We start from the raw sequence: 21483 nt of genomic DNA, 5'->3' as shown, positions 1-21483 counted from the left end.
ACAAGAAGACTCTCAAGTGATCGTTTTTCACTTGTTCCCTGTGGCTCTCTGTTCTTCCTCTTCCTCAGGTCACAAAGGTGAACAATGGAGAGAGGCTGGAGTCAAGATGTCTCAATTCTAAAATATTTGGATAAATTGAAAGATAGCACATGTCCTGGCTGGGAAAATGAAATATAGAATATTTGATCTGCTTAAACTGAGGCTTATGAAAGGAAATGGAGACTTCAGAAATAGATCAACCTGAGATATGGGATATGGAAGCAACCTAAGTGCCCCTCAATAGACGATCAGATAAAGATGTGCTACATATATACAATGGAATATTACTTGGCCATGAAAATGAATGAAATCTTGCCCTTTGCAACAACATGGATGGACCTAGAGGGTATTATGCTGAGTGAAATAAGCCAGAGACAAACAAATGCCATAAGATTTCACTTACATGTGGAATCTACAGAGCAAAATAAATGAACAAAACAAACAGACTCATAGATACAGAGAACAAACTGATGGTTGCCAGATGGAAGGGGGTTTGGGTGGATGGGTGAAAAAGGTGAAGGGATTAAGAAGTACAAATTGGTAGTTATAAAATAGTCACAGAGCTGTAAAGTACAGCATAGGGAATATAGTCAATAATATTGTAATAACTATGTATAGTGCCAGGGGGGTACTAGACTTATCGGGGGATCACTTCATAAATTATATTAATGCCTAACCACTATGCTGTAACCTGAAACTAATATAAAATAATATTGAATGTAAAAAAAAAACAAAAAAAAAACACCACAGATAGATCAACCAACATCAAAAGCTTAGCATAAAAGTAGATTTTACTAAACAAAGGCTAAGGGAAGAATTATTTAATAAATGATGACTGCATAAGCAATAAAAACTGGTGATGGTGGTGGTGAGTTAAACCCATATTTTACTTCACACAGCAAAATAAACTTGGGAAAGATAATCATCAAAATATAAACTATAAAATGATATTGTAGAAAGCTAGCAGAAAATAAACTATCAGATGGGTAGAAGAAAGCTCACTTTGTCAGCATTGAAGCAATAAAAATAATCACAAAGGACTATAATGACACATTAAACATTAAAGCAAAAAAGAACACTGGGCTGGGAAATATTTGCATCATTGATGATACAAGAATAGTATTTATCATATAAATAATGCTTACTCAAAGTCAGAAGAGGTTCAAGTCCCCAACAGATGGATGAATATGTACACATTATTCACAGAAAGAGGAATACAGGTGGTAAATGCATGGAAAAACATTCATTTTTAAAGACGTCTAAGAGATGCTAAAGTAATCTTGAACTACCAATAGACATTACTAAATTAGAAGAAAAAAAGAGATGGTACCCAATGCTTACAAATGTATATTAAGCTTCTTACACTTGTTCCTGGGAGGTGGCAGAATGAGTGGCCCAACTCTTTGGGAAAAGTCCTTCCGCACTGTGGAGCAAGACCACTCTGCCGTTCCTTATCCTTCCACCTAGATGTGTGGCTGCCAGGAATTTGTCCCAAGTGGGCAATTAAAGGCTATATTAGCAAATAATTGTAAAGAACCCAAATATGCCCTATTAGGAAACTGAAAGGATGAGGATACCCGCACCCCTCAAAAATGAATCACGTGAACAAAAGAAAAATGTGAGTAGCAAACAAATGAGAATGTGTAGTAGCAACTATGTAAAAACATGTATATAAGGAGGGAGGTTTTACTGCGTGAAAAGTTGCACTCCGTAGCTATGGCTACATTTTTTTACATTTTTCTTTCTCTCTGGTTGTCATATTGTCTTTTCAGTGGTGGCAAATTTTTTTAAAAAAATCTGGATTCAAATCCAGCCAGCAGCGTGATTTTGAGCAAGTTTGTAAAGTGCGGTAGTATTTCCCAGGGCAGTGGTGAGGTCAGTGGGAAGTGGCCTGAGCCCGCATCTGGAACCACAGACCTCCTTGCGGTGGGGGCGCCTCCTCCTTCCTGAAAGCCAGAAGCCATCAGCACTCTCCTGGGTCTCAGAGGCGCGGGGGCTCCCTACTGGAGGGAAATTTCCAGAGCAGGTGGGGAGGGGGGTGTCCCACCGGCACCTGCGCTCGCTGGGTAGAGGGCGAGCTCAGGGAACATAACCGCCCGTTTCGGGGCCTGTTGCAGCCACCTTCGAGCTTCTGTCCCGACCCCCGGCCCCGGCTCTCCTGCCGGAATTCGGCAGCCGTCTTGTGCCCCCTCACTGGGGCCCCGAGCGACAGGAAAACTCGGATTTACAGGACGCCTCCTGCGGAAGCCTGGAGACATCGGGTGCGCCAGCGGGGCCGGAGTCTGACTTCGCAGACAGGGGGCACTTGGGTGCCAATTTAGGTCTCAAAGGACGCGCCAGATTCCCCGACGTGGGCCAAGCGGGTGGACGCAGCTCTCTCTAACAGAGACACGCGCCCATCTGGGATCCCGCCGCCGCTCCGTCCGTTCCTTTGCTAATGCCATCTTGCCAGAGGCGGTCACGTGCGGAAACCAGCGGCGAGCTTTGCCCGGGCCCAGACGCCAGGACCGACACGAAGACGCCACTGGGTTCCCTGGGCTCCGTCCACAACCCGAAGTGAGGTGCGCGGGCCCTTCCCTCGTAGGTCGGAGTAGGGACGGGGTGGGCGCAGGGTCCCTGGGGGCGCGTCTGCCAGTCGGGGCACGTCAGCGCGGGGCCGCAGCGCCGTCTGGGCCCGAGGCGCCGCCGCGTGCCCTGCGCTACGGCCTTGGGGGTGTCCGCGGCAAGTTGTGGGCTCGTGCCACGAGGGGCGGGGGTGGCTGGCGGTGCTGGACCCCCAGCACCTCAGTCAGCGGATGCCTCGCAACCAGCGAGGCCCCAGCTGGGAGGGACGGCTCGAGGGCGGGTTGGGGAGGCCGGGCCGGGGGGCGCCACGCGCGCGGCGCGAGGGGCGCGGGCTGCCGGGAGGAGCGCGGATGGGGTGGGGGGGGGCGCGGGCGCATGCGCCCTGAGCCCGTGCCATATTGGAATGAGTCGGAGCGCGGAGCGCCGCCGCCGCCGCCTCCGCCGGAGCGCGGGTGGAGGGGGGCGGGGAGAGCTGCCTGCCGCCCCGCTCCGCCGAGCCCAGCAGGAAGGAGGGCGCGAGCGGGCGAGCGCAGGCGGCGCGAGCGAAAAAAGCGCCCGTGCAAGGGAGCGAAAAGAAGGAAAGAAAGAAAGAAAACGAGCGCGAGAGAGGGAAAAGCGAGCGATTGAGGAGCGCGCGCGCGAAAACTCCCGGCAGGTAAAAAAGCGGGGCTGCCGGCTGGGCCTTCCCGCGCCGCGGCCTGAAGGGGCGGCGGCGGCGCTGGGGCGGGGGACCGCGCGGTGCCCCGCTCGACGCGGCCGCGCAACTTTGCCAACGAAAAACCGCCGGGAGCCGAAGGGCAGCGGGCGCGCAGGCTGAGGCGCCAACGGGCGGCGGCGGCACGTTGGGGGCGGGGGCGGGGGGGGGGGAGCGCGGCGCCCGCGCGCGGCCTCGCGCGGCCCGCGCGCCGGCCGGCCGGGCTGCAGGAGCGCGCCTGGGCGCCTCGCCGCGGCGGCGAGCGGCTGCGGCGGCCAGCAGCCCCAGGCGGACAGCGCGGCGCGCGAGTCTCGCGGGCGTGAAAGGAAAGTGGCCGGACGGCGGCACCGGCAAGCTCCCAAGTTCCCGGAGCGCTGGGCCCGCTGCTGCGCGCCCCTCCCGGCGCGTCCCGAGCTCCCGCCCGCCGAGCCCCCGCGGACCCGCCCCCCGGGCTCGCTCTGGGGCCGGGGCGCGAACCCGCAGCAGCGTCCGGGGGCGCGCTGGTCCGAACTTCGGAGGGCCGAGGTGGCCGCTGCGCGGTGGCGGAGCGTCTAGCGGCTGCCGCAACCGGTTGCTTCGGGCCAGCGTGGTGGAGTGCGCCGGGCCTTCCCGGGCTGCGTGCGAGCGTTCTGGGGCTCGCCGGGCCCCGAGCTGCCACTTGGGAGTCCGTGACCGTTTCGATTTCTGTTCTCGAAGTCTGGTTTTGGACATCGAGAGGAGCCTGGGGAGAGGCGAACAGAGTGTTCTGAGAAGCAAGGCCTGCTCTGAAGGGGGCAGAAACGCCTTCTGAGAACAAATTCCCGCGGAAAGGATGTATGTTAAGTTTTTCACAAGATGTCAACTGTTCGCTGCGGTCTAAAACTAAGCTGTAAAACACGGGTCACCTACAGGGCTTGTGAGTTGCTGGGAGTTGGGGGTAGGTCACTCCTGCCAGAGACCGGGTTTTTGTTTAGTGGGGGTTATTCTCTGCAGGCCACTCAAAGCAGTGCTGGTGACCCGTCCCACGTCATGTTTCGTGAGTCCTACTTAGCAGTGACATAGTTTGATAACCAAGTAAACATCAAAGAAATGTGAAAGGAAACAAGATGGATTTTGTCAATCCCTGCATTGTCTTCTCTTTAAACTGTATTTTTAAGGTGTTATATTTACTTTATTGCATCGGAAGTAAAATGCATGAAAATGTAATTTTCATTTGCCAGCTGTCTTGAGAGGAGGAAGATGAGTGTGTCTTCGTGTGTGCTCTTTGGGGCCTTTTGGCCCCGTGGTTTGAGGGGTATGTTGAATCATTCTAGGCCACAGGTAGATTCAGAGTTCACATTTGTTTACAATGTCAGAAAAGTAACGGCCTGGTGGAAACGGGAGTGGCCCAAGATCAGGAAACAGTTCTGTTACTACCGTTGTCATTTACTAGCCACATTATTATGGGTAGTCTCTTACCCTTAATAGGTTTGGTTTTACTTATTTGCAAAATTAGAGGATTGAATGGATCATCTTTCTGTGTGCTTTGGTTCTAAAACTTGGCGACTTTTTAAAATGAAACATTAAAAAAATCACATTTGAAAGGTCCTACCTAAAAGGATTCACAGTATGCATCTTTATTAAAATACATTTAGGAAAAACATCTTGGTAGCTATAGCTAGGATGATTTTATATTTTATGTCATTACCTGCGTAAGACATTTAAAAATATTTTTTAGTGTTTTTAAAATTATCTTAAGTTTTTTTTATTGAGGTCTACTTTGCAATAAGAGCTTTAAGAATACAGTTCAACGACTTTTTACGTGTGTGTGTGTCCTGATAACCACACTCAGATCAAGGTATAGAACATTTTCAGCTTCCCAAGGGGCTCCCTTTATATTCCTCCCATTAAGTAAACGCTTCCTGCCTCCACAAGGCACCACTGTTTTGACTCCTATCATTACTGATCAGGATTGCTTCAAAACAGGACCCTTTTGAGGGTGAAAGGGGCCAATATTAATAATTAAGCTGAAGGACAACAGGTGTATAAACCTGGAGTTACAGTCATTGCTCTGTGACCCTAAATACTTTTATAACAATTGTTATAGTTTTCACTATCTAGAATAACAAAATTCTGACCCTGGAGACTTCTTAATCAGAGGTCACTTTTTAGCTGAGGCAGTATTTTGCAGGTTTGAACCTGTCCTTCTGGGGAGGCCTTGTGGTCACAGGCCCAGTATTAATCTATTACTTCCCATTTTTGGAATACAGGTATTATATTTGCTGACATGAACTTTCCCAACAAGTCAGAGTTTAGGTGTCAGTAGGTGAATCAGTTCCTTAAAGCCAGGAATTTGCTGAGAAAATTGAATGAAAATTGATTTTTTAAAAGTTCAGTGAATTAAAGAATGTGGGTATAAAGCTTTCAACAACCTTTTAAATGACAGCAATTAACTTGATTTATATATGCAGGATATTCAGTTGGCTTTTGACATAATTAAAACTCTAGCAATGAAAGCAAAAACAAAAGGTAACTAAATTGTCAGGTGTAATTTAAAAAAAAATTCAACATAATAAAGATAGCTTTTTGTATTAGATCTCTAGGAAGTTAGGTTTTTTATATTCTCCACTGAAGCAAGTACTTCAACAATTTTCTTATCCTTTTTAAAAAACATTCTTGTACCTTTTCTTGTTCTGCTGCTGAAGGAGAGGTGTTAGAGGCTGTGTGTTTTTCACTGTGAGGATATCTGTGAAAATTGGGAACAGTGTAAGGCCTGTAGTAGGAATGTACGGGGCATAGTCCACAAAGTTCAAAGATTTTCTTTTTGTGACATAATTTTGTTTTTCTGTGACTAAGTTAGCTAGCCAACTGGCTAACAACTAAACTGAATTTGGTCATTCTACCCCAAGATTCAAGAGAGTAATTGATTATTGAGTTATTGATCCTCCTTGTTTTGTATGTGGCTCTTTGTAGATTTCTTAGTTTTTGCGTTATTAGGTATTTAATTTAAAACAGATTAAAAATTTATGAATGCAACTAAAGAGATGTACAATGAGAAACAAAATACATATAAAAGAGAATTTCCTCTTTTGGTATTTGTTTCCTTGTAAACTCTGATTTTTCTCTTTCAAAATACTTTGCCTATCCATAATCTTGCTGCTTCTGTAGGGTATTTTTGTTTTAACAGTGGTAACTAGACTGGACTTAGCTATAGAATGATGGTGTAGAAGCAGATATTGTTTGACTCTGAAGTCTGTAGAAAAGGTGAACTTTCTAAACTTCATTGGTTTTTTTGATGATGTCATGTTATGTTCACATTAAATAAATGGATACAATCCAAAAAGCAGAAGACAATTCTGTAGGTAGGTAATTTGAATGCTAAATGTTTTTATATTAAAAATTTTCTGTCTTACAATTTCCTGAAACTTTACTTTCTGTAATTATTTGGCGGGTAGCCAATATTTCAGGATAATTTAAGTGAAAATAAAGGAACATGTAATCAGTAAATGGTACCTCTTTGTTATGGCAGGAAATTTTTCTTTCAGTAAATTACATTTGTTATCTGACTGTGACGTTTTATAATTGAAAAAAATATTTTTCCTTATACATAGTCGTTAAATTGGATGAAAGTCTCTGGGGATTTTGGTAACCTGGGAGATTTTGAACCATTAGACTTTGGGGAGTGGGATTTTGATATGACTGTATGCTGCTTCAAGTGGTACTAGCCCCATTGGAAAATGATTTAAAATAGAAAGGATGTGGTCAGGTTGTTGCAAGTTCATTTTTAAACTTTACAAAAGTGGGAGAGAGGATAAGAACAAAGATAAGTTATTAATAGAACAATTATGACTTCACTACAGAAGTTTTAGCAAATTTGATTGTAAACCTTTGGCTATATGTAACTCAGAGGTACCTGAAGATTACTATACAATTATTTTCTAGTTTCTTTTATTCAAGAAGATGTTTATAACCTTATTCAGCTCTCTTTATCTTTAGATGATCACTCAAGGACATAATTGAAAAACAAGCAATCTAATCTATATATTGTGCTAAATGATTATGTTAAATCCCTTCTGAACTTTGTGGTCTGATAGCTGTGTAGCTTCAGAGCCACGCACTTGGCTGTACATGAAGAGGCGATACGGTGGCATTTCTGTCTGTGCTGCATGCAGGTTCCTTTGGATGCTTTTGCTTAATCTAGAGAGAGGTTAATTACAGGACTGATTCGGGGCGCATAGGGTAGTTGAGAGTATCTGGTTGGTCTAGGAAAGTTGGTTCTGGTTTGAGATGACATTTGGAGAGTCTTAGATGAAAGATGGAAGGTGGTTTGTTGTCACTTGGAGGTGCAAGACAGTCACGTATTTGGAATGACAACATGAGATGGACTGAGAAATTTAGCAGTTATTAAAATACCTCAAGAGTTTCTCCTGCTGTAATTCAATTTAAAGTGTCTGTCAACAAGCACTTTGATTAGAATTCCAAATTATTATTAATTTTTTTTTTACCCTGAATAGTTTTTTATTTATTTATTGGGGTGACAATTGTTAGTAAAATTACATAGATTTCAGGTGTACAATTCTGTATTACATCATCTATAAATCCCATTGTGTGTTTACCACCCAGAGTCAGTTCTCCTTCCATCACCATATATTTGATCCCCCTTACCCTCATCTCCCACCCCCCACCCCCGTTACCCTCTGGTAACCATTAAACTATTGTCTGTGTCTATGAGTTTTTGTTTCTTGTTTGTTTGTCTTGTTCTTTTGTTGTTTTGTGGTTTATATACCACATATCAGTAAAATCATATGGTTCTCTGCTTTTTCTGTCTGACTTATTTCGCTTAGCATCATACTCTCAAGATCCATCCATGTTGTCACAAATGTTCCTATATCATCTTTTCTTACCGCCAAATAGTATTCCATTGCGTATATATACCACAACTTCTTTATCCATTCATCTATCGAAGGACATTTTGTTGTTTCCATGTCTTGGCCACTGTAAACAAAGATGCAATGAACATTGGAGCACATATGTCTTTATGTATAAATGTTTTCAGATTATTTGGGTGGATACCCAGGAGAGGGATTGCTGGTTCATATGGTAATTATATTCGTAATTTTCTGAGGAACCTCCACACTGCCTTCCATAACGGCTGCACCAGTCTGCATTCCCACCAACAGTGTATGAGGGTTCCTTTTTCTCCACAGCCTCTCCAACACGTGTTACAATTTGTCTTGTTGATGATAGCCATTCTGACTGGGGTGAGGTGATACCTCATTGTGGTTTTGATTTGCATTTCTCTGATGATTAGTGATGTTGAGCATTTTTTCATATGTCTATTTGCCATGTGTATGTCCTCTTTGGAGAAATGTCTCTTCAGGTCCTCTGCCCATTTTTCAATTGGGTTGTTTGTTTTTTTGTTGTTAAGTTTCATGAGTTCCTTGTATATTTTGGATATTAGCCCCTTGTCGGAGGAACTGTTTGCAAAATCTTCTCCCATTCAGTTGGTTTCCTCTTTATTTTGTCGATGGTTTCTTTTGCCGTGCAGAAGCTTTTAAGTTTCATATAGTCCCATTCGTTTATTTTAGTTTTTACTTCCCTTGCCTTTGGAGTCAAATTCATAAAATGCTCTTTGAACCCAAGTCTGTAAGTTTAGTACCTATGCTTTCTTCTATGCAGTTTATTGTGTCAGGTCTTATGCTTAAGTCTTTGATCCATTTTGAATTAATTTTGGTACATGGTGACAGATAGCAGTCCAGTTTCATTCTTTTGCATGTGGCTATCCAATTCTCCCAGCACCATTTATTGAAGAGGCTGTCTTTCCTCCATTGTATGTTTTTAGCTTCTTTGTCAAAAATTATCTGTCCATATTTATGTGGTTTTATTTCTGGGTTCTCAATTCTATTCCATTGGTCTATGTGTCTGTTTTTCTGCCAATACCATGCCGTTTTGATTATTGTAGCCCTGTAGTACAAGCTAAAGTTAGGGAGTGTGATGCCTCCAGCATTGTTCTTTTTTCTTAGGATTGCTTTGGCTATTCGGGGTCTTTTGTGGTTCCAAACAAATCTGATGATTTTTTGTTGTATTTCTTTAAAAAATGCCACTGGGATTTTGATGGGGATTGCATTAAATCTATATATTGCTTTGGGTAATATGGCCATTTTAACTATGTTGATTCTTCCAGTCCATGAGCACGGAATGTCTTTCCATTTCTTTGTGTCTTCTTCAATTTCTTTCAAAAATGTCTTATAGTTTTCAGCATATAGGTCCTTCCCATCCTTGGTTAAGGTTATTCCTAGGTATTTTATTCTTTTTGCTGCAATTGGAAAAGGAGTTGTTTTTTGTATTTCTTTTTCTGAGATTTCATTGTTAGTATATAGGAAAGCAATGGACTTTTGTACGTTGATTTTGTAGCCAGCAACTTTACTGCATTCGTTGATTGTTTCTAATAGCTTTTTGGTGGAGTCTTTAGGGTTTTCTATATATAGCATCATGTCATCTGCAAAGAGTGATAATTTAACTTCTTCCTTCCCAATTTGGATGCCTTTTATTTGTTTCTCTTGCCTGATTGCTCTGGCAAGGACTTCCAACACTATGTTGAAAAGCAGAGGTGATAGGGGACAGCCCTGTCGTGTTCCTGAACGTAGAGCGAAGGGCTTCAGTTTTTCACAATCCTGAATAGTTTTAAGAAAAGTGTTTGAGATGGCTGCTATGTAATATATGCTGAGTGGTAAGACTACTAGTGAATTACCACAGTTTTTCATTTTTTTTCTCTTTAATTTGCTACCCAGACTAGGGTCCTTGCTTGTCTCCCGAGTTTTTGCTAGTGTTCTTTCTTGTGGATCAGTTCCTATAAAACATGCATTTTCCATGTTAAAAATAGTATATGGTAATTTGGAATCATAATTACAAGAAACCATTTTGGCTCATTTTTACTTGTGTCATTATAAAATAACCTTGGAGTGATTAGATGATGATAGCACAGACACACTTAACATACTGCCTGTCTAGAACATAGTGAATAATGAGGAAGTAACTTTTCATTATTTTTAAAATTAAAAATTTTTTTAGGTGTGGCAAAATATACATAACATAAAATTTACCATTATAAAGTGTACAATTCAGTGGCATTAAGTATGTTCACAATATTGTGCAGTTGTCACCACTATCCATTTTCAGAACTTTTTCTTTCATCTTCCCGAACTGAAATTCCGTATCTATTGACGGTAACTCCCCATTCACCTCTCTCCCCAGCCCCTGGCAAGCACCGTTCTACTTTATGACTCTTATGAATTTGACTGCTCTGTCTACCTCGTATAAGAATCATACAGTATTTGTCTTCTTGTGAGTGGCTTATTTCACTTAGCATAATGTCCTCACGGTTCATCCATGTTATAGCATGTGTGTCAGAATTTCCTTTTGAGGAAATACATTTTTAAAAAGATTTCCACAGCTGGTAAAATGAGGTCACAGCACCCTGTACACTGGGACTCATTCATCTCCCTTGGAAGAGCTCTGTAGGCAGCCGGCAGAGCTGTGAGGACCAGCTACCTTTCCTTAGATGCGGTTTCGACACACTTGGTTATTGGAACGAGAGAGATGGAAGCAGAATATGACCACAGGGTGGAAGACAGGGAAAGTGTAAAAGCAAAGGTCTTTACAGTCTGATCTCTTTTGGATAGGGACAGAGAGTCTTGTGGGTCTTGGGATACCATCTTACTGTATAATCACTGATGGTCACTCTATCCAGGACAGTTAACCAAAAAAGTGTGTGTGTTCAGAATTGTAAATAAGCCTTCAGCTATCTGAGAGGCATGATTATTCAATGACTCATTCCCCAGCTGTTCCGGTTAGTAGAGGTTTTGCTGTATTTCACTCTCTTTTCTGTGTTAATGGAAAACTAGTGAGTATTTAAAGAGGCTGAGTAGCCTACATAATAATATAATAATGATACCATACAACTAATGCTTTATATTTTAGATTTATTATATTACTTTAACTCTATTTGTGAAATATGGATGTCCAGTCATAGATGGAGAGAAGGCACGTTTGACAAAATTAAGGATTATGAATTGAGCAGTTAATCACTTTGAGAATGGCTTAAGAGGTTAAGTTCTTTCATTATTTTCTCTTACTGTTATTTCTAATTACCTGTATTAGTGTAGACACCTTAGAGTACCTCTTGCGCACCTCCCTGCTTCCATCTTGATTACGGTGCTTTTGACTATCTTGAAACCCTTGAAGAAGTGACAGTGTCATGAAGCAGGCCTGATTTGTGTGGGCCTTAAATTACTGATTAGTTCTTAAGAAAATCAGAGTGGTTAATTGTTCTCTAGAGTTAGTAAGGCTTTTCTGAAAATATGTTTCTTATGCAATATGCTGTCCTCAGAGTACCAGTGAGACCTTGTTTTACATCATTCTATCCTTATTATTATCATTATACTCCTGAATTGACAAATATTTTGAAAAGTTGAGTTTGTTAATTTGTAAAATACGGAAATTCTAAGTAAATTGTTGTAACAGACATCCTTTCCTTTTTTAAAAAAAACAAACTGATAGGTTGGTGTTCTTTCCAGGAATATGGTTTCCTTTTGGTTTTTTCATTTTTATTGAGCAAAATGGGTAGCAGTAGCTGGTCTATCTAGTAGCTAAAGTTAGAAATGTGAAAAACTGGGTGTTTTGTTGTTATGGTCATTTATGGCATCTGAGCCTCTTGACCTCTTAACGTAATTAATACTTATTATTTTTGTTGTGTTTCGCTTTAAAAGTTGGTTTTCCAGTCCTCAATCATGAGTTATGTTTGCATTTAAAGTATACATAGTTTTTATTGTTGTTAATACAAGCAACACTGTACATACTGGGAAGTACACTTAGATCTTCCCTAGGCATTAACTATACCTGGTTTACTTTTAGGGCACAGGGGGGCTCCTGGGTATAAACCGAGAGAAGCTTTAAATGACTCTGTTGCCAGACCCCGTTGGGAATAGTGGCTGTGACAAGGGAAACAGAGGGCGCTCCTGGCCTCCCCTTTTTGAGTGGGTCTCCCGTCTGTGCAGTGAGTGCTTGAGGAGAGCTCCTGGGCTCCTATAGCTGCACCCAGGGCCTGAGACACAACAGGGATCTGAAGACACTGGTCCCTGTCCTCCTTCCTCAGCCATTGACCTTTACCCTGATTTTGGCTTCCTATTAACTTTATCTGAAAGAAGCTCTTTCCAGAACATCTCTACTAGTGAAATCTTAGGTTCTGGTGCTGGATTTTCCCTGTCTCATCCTTGACCTCCTTGTGACCTCCTTTTCCTCTCAGAGTTCCAGCCCCTCAAGCCGGAACCATTGTCTAATCTTTCGTTTGCTTCCTGGCCAATACCCTTTACTCTGGCCCTCTTGCCCTTCTTTGGCCTCTCCTCTGTAGAACACCACCCCCAACCAGTCCAGCCTGTGCTCTCTCTGCTCCTGGACACAGACTACCCCAAATTCAGGGTCTCCTCTTGAAGTGGCCCTCGATAGCTCCACACGGTCCTTCTTTTTGCTTTCTGTGACCTTTCAAACCCTCTCTTATTTCTCTTTACATCTCTCTCCGTGGGCTCATCCATATTTAGACTTCACCTAGCCCTGCTGCCCTCCTACACCTTTCTGCTGAACTTCAGATGCTTATGTTCTCTGCTGTTTGAACCTGTCCACTTTGGATGCCTCACTGGCCCCTCAAAATCTGCAGGTCCCTAACAACCCTTTACCCTAAAGCTGCTATTCCTCTAGTAGGCCTATCTGCCTGGATCTCTTTCTTTACATTCCTCCTCAGTGATGGTGTTTGTTTTGTCCCCTGGCAGCTTTCCCCTGGAACTCGCAATCATATTCTTGAATTACCAACTTCTTAACTTAAGAACGTGCAGTTCTGACTCCTTGGCTTTCAAATATTTTGAAACTGTGGAACTCTTTCTTCAAATGGAATCTTTCTAAGAAGCCCAATATGTAAAATAAATAAAACTAGAGTTCTCCTGGTGGAAGAGGAGTGAAGGGCCAGCATCCTGTCCTGCCAGGTAGACCACCCAAGGCTCCTTACAACCTTCCCCTTGGACTCCAAATGGAGCTCCCTGGAGTTGCTGTCAGTGCCCTGCGGGCACTTTGCATGGTCGTGCCCCACCCCTTCCCCATTGGTTTTCTTTGGAAATATTTATTTTTATTGTGACTGATAAACATAATGTTAGTACCAGTGATAAATCCTGCCAAGGAAAAGGAAAGCCACTATAGAAAGTGAAACTGGGCATTAAAAAGAGCCAGCTCTATTAAATGCTTTAAAGTGCTCAAGGATTCCTTTCAAAATTTATGTCTCTACTGACTTTATCTTTCTCTCTTTAATGCTGCATTTCCACAACATGAATATTCTAGATAAACTTAGTTAGGATTTACTGTTTTTGTTTTGTTCATTTACCAGTATAGCAGGTTTATTCAACCCATGATATAACTAAAATGTTATATATTTGCAATGAAAAATATAAACCTTGTTCTGTTGCCTCCAATTGTCCCCCATCTCTTCTCCTCTTCAGTCCTTCCAACATACTGTGACCAGATAGATTTTTAAAAAACAAACTTGATTTTATCACATAAAGAATCCCACTACTAGCAGGGTAAAATCCAAACTCCTGAGGAAGGCGCACAGAATCCTCGAAGAGCTCCTCTCCAGTCACATACCCAGCTCATCTCCCCCAACATGTGCCCTCACTCCAGCGCCGAGACCACACGCCTCTGTAAATCCTTTCCTGTGGCTGTCCCTCTTCCTAGAGTGTCCTTCCACTAATGCAGTGTTCCCAAAATATCACTTGGGCATGTACTACTTGCATACTTTTTGCCATGTTTGATTACAATTATTTTAATATTTTAAAAATTAACTTTGAAAAATCTGACTTTTAACTTAAATTTTATAAAGTATTATTACATTTTAAAAATAAAAATAATGAAATGCAATTAATAATAAATTAATCAGTTTAGGCAATGATTTTTTTTTTATTCTGATATCAAAAGCAAAAGCAACAAAAGCCAAAATAAACAAGTAGGACTATATCAAATTAAAAAGCTCCTGCATAGCAAAGGAAACTACCAAAAGAATGAAAAGGCAACCTACTGAATGGGAGAAAATATCTGCAAATCGTATATCTGATAAGGGACTAATATCCAAACTGTATAAAGAACTCATAGAACTCAATCACACACACACAAATGACCCCAAATAATCTGATTTAAAAATGGGCAGATGATCTTCATAGACATTTTTCCAAGGAAGCCATAAGGATGGCCTACAGGTATGTGAAAAGATGATCAAGATCGCTAACCATCAGGGAAATGCGAATAAAAAACACAATGAGCTATCACCTCACACCTGTCAGAATAACTGTCATCAAAAAGACAAGAACTAACAAGTGTTGGTTAGGATGTGAAAAAAAGGGAACCCTTGTGCACTGTTGGTGGGGATGTAAATTGGTGCAGCCACTATGGAAGTCAGTGTGGAAGTTTCTCAAAGAATTAAAAACAGCTATCATATGCTCCAGCAGTTGCACTTCTGGGTATTTATCTGAAGGAAACGAAAACACTAACTTGAAAAGATACCTGCACCCCCATGTTCATTGCAGCATTATTTTCAGTAGCCAAAATATGGAAACAACTTAAGTGTTCATCAGTGGATGAATCAAGAAAGAGCTCGTAGTATATGTCTCCAGTGGAATATTATTCAGCCATAGATAAGAACGAAATCTTGCTGTTTGTGACAACACGGATGGATCTCGAGGGCATTCTGCCAAGTGAAATAAGTCAGCTAGAGAAAGACATACACTGTATGATCTCACTTATATGTAGAATCTTAAAAAAAAAAAAAAAAAAAAAACCCGAAAAACAGCCAAGCTCATAGATACAGAGAACAGGTTGGTGGTTGCCAGAAGTGGGGGATGTAGGTGGGAAGAAATGGGTGATTTGTTTTTGTTTTTAGTTTAAATAAATTGAATTAAAAAATGGTAAAAATAATGAAATACAAGTAATAAATCTAATCAGTTTATTAAAATACATTCCTTCTGTAAGGTTCTCAGCAAAGCCCTTTGTACTAAAAATTTTTAAAAATGTACCTGATAATAGGTGATATTAAAGAATTGTTGATTTTTTTTTCTTTTAGGTGTGATAATGGCATTGTGATTATGTAGGAGAATGCTCTTATTCTTGGGAGATGCAAGTTGAAGAGTTGTGAGGTGAGGTATTGTGATGTCTTCAACACTTTTCAAATGACATGCGCATTCATAGAAAGGTAAAGCAAATAAGGAAATTTTTAACAATTTTTGAATCTAGTGAAGAGTATTTGGAATTTTTTCAAAATCTCTATGTTTGAAGTTTTGATATATTTGAAGTTTTAACCCCAATTCATAATGGATAACACACAAACAGACACACATGAACAGAGTCACAGACCCACTTGTTAAAGTGACATTTAGACTATTGCATTTCATTGTTGTAGGAAAACCTAATAATTGAAGTTCTTAATAAGCCTTATTTCTGATGGAAGGAGAACTGACTCTGGGAGGTGAACATACAATGTGATATATAGATGATGTATTACAGAATTGTACACCTGAAACCTATATAACTTTACTAACAATTGTCACCCCAATAAAATTTAATTAAAAAACATTATTTCACCAATACCTGTGAAATTGCAGTTGCAAGTTTTATGTTAACTCGTTCCCCCTGCCCCCCCACACCCCCCATTCCACCTTAATAATCGTACATAAATACTTTAAAAGTGTCTTTGGTAGTCCATAAATTTTCTTGTGTTCCTCAGGAGGTTTGGATGTTGTATTTAGAGGAATGCACTAAGATCCCTGCCTGTTCTATACAACTCATGTCTTCTGTGAAGTCTTCCTTCCTGGACACCACAGGCAGGATTAACTACCTTTTGTCCTGGGCACTCTACATATTCCACTCTTATAAATATTACAATTGTAATTATTTGTTTAATGTTTCTCATCTCTACCAGACTGTGAGCTCAAGGTCAGAGACCCTGTTTTATTCCTCATCAGTACTTTACAGACAACCTTGCAGACAGTAAGTAGACAGTAGATAAATTGTAGCTGAATGAAGGCACAGAAGCAATACTACAGCACCACCACTTATAACTTTATTTCTACTTGAAAATGTATTGTGTTCTAAATGAGAAACTGTTATGTTTAATCAGATCCCATCTTGTCACTCCCAGGCTTAGAGCCTGCCAGTGGCTTTCCATAGTAATTAGAATAAAATCCAAAAACTCCTTTTGTGACCTGTAATGAAATGCCCTTTGTGATTTCTTCCTGCCCACCTCACTTTTCTGTCTGTCCTGAAACCCATCAGTATGTTTTTTCTGTCCCTCGAAGTGCGCCAAGTTTTGTTCTACCCAGTTCCTTTCATCATAGAGGGTTCAGGCCAGTGATGAAGCCTTCCCTACACATCTTTACCTCTACTCCCCAGGCACTCATTACTGTTTGGTTTTCTTCATGTGCTTATCTCTATATAAAATTATCTTTTAATTCATCTTAATATATTAATTTTCAAATTTTAATTTATTATAAAATGCTTTGAAGCCATACTGTAGAGAATATTAAAACCTCCTCGAGGGATGTTTTTCGTTATTGTTCCTTGTGGGAGAACCAGACAGTACACTAATGCGTTGTTCCTTCTATTTACCGCTGTAACTCCATGAAGACAGGAATTGGGTCTCTCGTAACCAGCATGGCGTCCCTGGTACTGAGGATAGTGCGTGGCAAATACATGTATGGCAAATACATGTATGTCAAATGGAGGTCTGAATAAACAACCAGCCTGTGATTGAGCTAGGAAATATGTTTTTCTAACTCCAGAGATGTTTGTACAGTGTTATAGTTTAGTTCTGAACGTTTAGAAATTTTTTAAAATGAGAAATCAGTCTTTTGTCATATTTTGCTACTTGGAGTGTCTATTTTGATTAATGTTTTAGGTTAGCAAAATTCCTTTCCTCAACTTCATTTTCTTTATATTAATTTATAACATCACTTTTCCAAGATAACTGCATATCTTTAGATCTTTGACAAATACATTTTCATTAGTAAAAATCAAATTGAAGGGCATCGTCATTTGCTTTACTTTTCGTGGTAGTAATTACAAAGAGGCAATCAGCAGTCTGGTTCTCTCTTGCTCTGGTGTGACTGATGAGAGCCTGTTGTTCACAGGTGCATGAGCCACAGGTTGAGCTTTAGAATCGAATCCAGTGGATCCACTGTTACTGAATCAGTGCTGTTACCATGGTGAGAACACTGATGATGGGCATATCTGGATGAGGACCTGGGGGTCCGAGATGGGGTGAGGCATCTGTACAGGTAGAAGAGAGTTGGATGGGCTTGGGCTTTGTCTACAATCTCTGCCCCCCTTCCACGAGCCAGTCCTGCTTAGAAATGGAGAAGTTTTGTAAATTTTGAAGCTATGGGGGAAAAAGTACTCTAGTTTTTTACTGAACTGAGTTTTAGCTGGGGAGAGCTTAGGAAATTTGGACTCTTCAGTAAGTCTCAAGTTCTTTGTTGGTCTAGAAACAAAAAGTTGCAATTTACAGACTTGTAGAGTTGGAATTATGGCAAAGAAACAGTATCACATTAACTTCCTTCAAGAAGTTATCCGAGAAAAAAAAGTGTAGTAGTCCCTCCTTATCTGTGGTTTTGCTTTCCGCGGTTTCAGTTACCTGTAGTCAACCGTGGTCTGAAAATATTAAATGGAAAATTCCAGAAATAATTCATAAGTTTTAAATTGTGCACTGACTAATTTGCGGGATGAAATCTTCGCACCGTCTTGCTTTGTCCTGCCTGGGAAATGATTCATCCCTTCGTCGAGGTTATCCACGTTATATATGCTGCCAGCCCAATAGTCACTTAATAGCTATCTTGGCTGTCACATCAACTCATGGTATCTCAGTGCGAATTTTCAAATAACCCTTATTTTGGTCCCAGAAGTAACCCTTAGTAATGTTCAAGTAACTCTTAATGGCTCCAAAGTGCAAGAGTAATGATGCTGGCAGCTTGGAGAATGCCAAAGAGAAGCTATAAAGCGCTTCCTTTAAATGAAAAGTTATGTATGTACAGATAAAAACATAGTGTATGTAGAGTTCGGTACTATCTGTGGTTTCAGGCATCCACTGGGGGTCTTGGAACATATACCTTATAGATAAAAGGGGGGTGCTGTATAGAAATCAGCAGGCGATTAGGGTTAGTCAAGTTCTTTATATTGTGAAAGGCTTTTTGAATAAAAGGACAGCCTCGCAAGTTGGGCCATCTAGTGTTTAAAGAACAGGTAAAAGAAACCGTGGCTTAAAGGCATGTTTTGACCAGAGGATTTGAAGAAGACTGACGATCAAGCAAATTACCGGTGGATAACGCCTAATAAATTTACACAGGGACTTTGCTTTCACAACCTCTCAGATTCTTCTGTTCATTCTTAGTGAAAAGGGCACTCCTGCTTGGCTAGTGTGCATACTAAGAATAGTCAGAAGTACTGGCCTCAAAGCAGATGTCAGGCACTGAATTTCCTTCTCCTGTGAAAATGACAGTACCCCTCCCTGGAGGCAGGAATGAAATTGCTGTGTTGGAAAGTTGTATTTTTTTCTCATTAGTGAATTGGAGTCACCATGACCCGATACCATAGAAATTCATTTAGTAAATGCTAAATAAGTGTGAGGGGAAGCAGTGGTGCCAAGGGTTTAGGGAATGCAGAATTGAGTAAGTTCCCTGCCCTGGAGAAGCTTGCAGTACTGGAATGAGACATGATACAGAACAGCTTGTGTTTAAGTGCTGTCAGAAGGTACAAAGTGCCTACTATGGAAGATATTTTGACGGGTGTGGGAAGGGGCTAACCTCTCTGTAAGGTGCTGTTTTGAGAAATAATTTTTGTGGGAGTAAATGTTAGGGAATAAGTGGTCTGTGAATACTTATTCATATATTGTTAGTGTAAGAATTTCTAATAAGCTAAAATATTTGTTTTTAATGGAGAAAAGGCCCAGTGTAAAATAAAAACTAACCCTGAACTTTTCCTTCAAATCCCTTTCCAAGCCTTTGTCTTTAGTGCTGCTTCCTCCTAAAGCTGCTTAACTTTGGTGAGGTTCCTGCCCACTCTTCCTCTTTGAGAGCAGTGGAGGAAGCCCAGAACTAGCTGGCTACAGTGATCCCCGTGCTGTGATACTTGAAACTGGAGGCAGCCCCACAGGGACCCTCCTGGACCTGGAGTGAGCAGCAGTCAGGGCACGGGATGGAGGGGAAACTGTTACCTTGTGTCATGAGCCTGCAGCTTGGCAAGAATTATAGTGTATCTTAAATGGGTCCCAAGTTTTTGCTTCGGTATTACCTGTTCAGCTCCCTTATTTGCTCTTTAATTGCTGAGGGGAGGGTATTATGCTGAGAGCTTGTTATATATGTCATTTGCTATTTTTTGATTTATAATTTTGTTTTTTTGTGAATTTTCGCTTTCCAATACAGATTCACCTTAAACTTCTTTCTTTTCATTACTAATTTAAAAAATAAGCTAGTTTTGGTAGAATGGTAGGAAAGGGACCAGAAAATTGAGTTCATGTCAGCCTGCTGGAGAATTTTGGTGGTGGAGTAGGAGGTTTTAGAAGAAATGAAGTGCCCTTTTATTACAGCTTATTACTTTTCTATTTATACTTTGAAGTTGTTGTTTGACATGTGCATATTACCCTTGACAATTTGCTTTTTAATGTAGTGATGTATGTAGTGTAATGGTCAGGAAGTTAATTTATTTTAAATTGCACGCTTTCTCCCAAGTGCTGAACTGCATTTGGGGGTACACCTTTTTCTGAAGGACTGCACATACATCACCTTGGCAGCCATCCACTTGGGGGGGCAGTCTTAGCCCTTCAGAGCACAGTCCGACACCTTGAAAAAGCGAGGTTTCCAAGTCCTGGAAATAGTTGTTATAGAGCCCCTGTTTCAAAGCTGATCTTTTTTATTCTTTGGTACTTACCCAGTCTCACTTTCGTTTATGTGTGATTCTTCCCTGTGGTATTTTCCAACCTTCTGTTGATCAGGCGCCGTCAACTGGGAGGGAGATGAGTAGAGACTGTTAGGTTGCATAGCAGCAGCAGCAGTTAGAGGCCCAGCATTACATCTGGGCTGAACATGAGGGTTCCTTCGAGAGGAAAACTTAGTATGTTCAAGACTCTCCATCTTAAGAAGATAAGGAAGTAAAAATATATTTTAGAAATGCTTCCATCAACTTTAAAATGTTTTGATGCTTGAAGAAGGGACTAGCTTCATTTATATCTGGACTTTATTACCTTGGTCCAAAAATGAAGGGAATGGGACTTCCAGATTCTTTCTAGTTTTAAAATTGCTCTTTACTCTAGAAAATTTACATAAGATTGTCTACTTAGAAATAGTTAATAAGGTAATACTCTATCCCTGATTTGAACAATTAAATAAAAACTGAATTTATAGATGCTTGTATATTTCTATACTATTTCCTTAATATTTCTATAAAATATTAAAATTTTTGTAAACCTGGCATGTTATACATTCGTTTTTCCCTATATTGACTACTGCAGCATGTTAATTTGCAATTATTAAATATTCTTTGGCTAAAGGCATTATATTCTCACCTGGTAGGAATCCTATAGAAATTTCTATTAGTATGAGTTCCAACAAGATTCAGGGACCAGCCCCTGACTTTTTAAGGATCATTTAGGAGTTCAAAATAAATATTCAGAAGTTACTCTGTGTCCTCACTGTGACCGAGCTGTCACCCGGTCTCATTTAGATGATTGCAGTAGCCTCCTGATTCCCGTTCTGCTGACCTGGCCCCCATTAGTCTACCCTTGACCCAGGGATCCTGTTAACAGGTAAGTTAGATGAGTGTTACTCCTCTGCTCAGAGTCTGCTGCTATAGCTGAAGCCTTTATTGTGTCCCACAGTCTCCCATGGCCTCGCTCCCCACTCCCAGCCTTCCTCCTTGTTACCTGTTCTGGCCACATAGGATTCCTGCGGTTCTTTCACATGCTAGTGGGGCTTCCTCCTTAGGGCCTTCGCACATATTGTTCCCTCTGCCTGGGATGCTCTTCCTATGATATGTGCATGACTAGCTCCTTCACTTCCTTGGGGTCTTTTTCCAGAAATCACCTCAGTGACCTGTGGTGTATTTAAAACTTCAACCCTCCTCCAACATTTCATATCCCTGCCCCTGCTTAT

At 41.3% G+C, this 21483-nt stretch overlaps 1 protein-coding gene across 9 annotated transcripts in view; it reads left to right on the top strand.

The window, feature by feature from the left end:
* Positions 1–2221: 2221 nt before the first annotated feature.
* The window catches only part of SFMBT1 (Scm like with four mbt domains 1), a 112687-nt gene continuing 93425 nt past the window's right edge, over positions 2222–21483 (top strand). The window contains exons 1-2 of one of the 9 annotated variants that reach the window (XM_019724278.2): positions 2222–2595; positions 15411–15483. The gene's annotated coding sequence lies outside the window, so the exon portion shown is untranslated. Of the gene's footprint in view, positions 2601–3002; positions 3260–3530; positions 4112–15410; positions 15540–21483 lie in introns of those variants that run through there. The other 8 variants (XM_019724279.2, XM_019724276.2, XM_074313092.1 and 5 more) reach the window with 8 other exon arrangements.

Source organism: Rhinolophus sinicus, linkage group LG10, assembly GCF_036562045.2.
Source record: "Rhinolophus sinicus isolate RSC01 linkage group LG10, ASM3656204v1, whole genome shotgun sequence".
NCBI lineage: Eukaryota > Metazoa > Chordata > Mammalia > Chiroptera > Rhinolophidae > Rhinolophus > Rhinolophus sinicus.
This window is presented reverse-complemented; position numbering and strand designations above follow the sequence as displayed.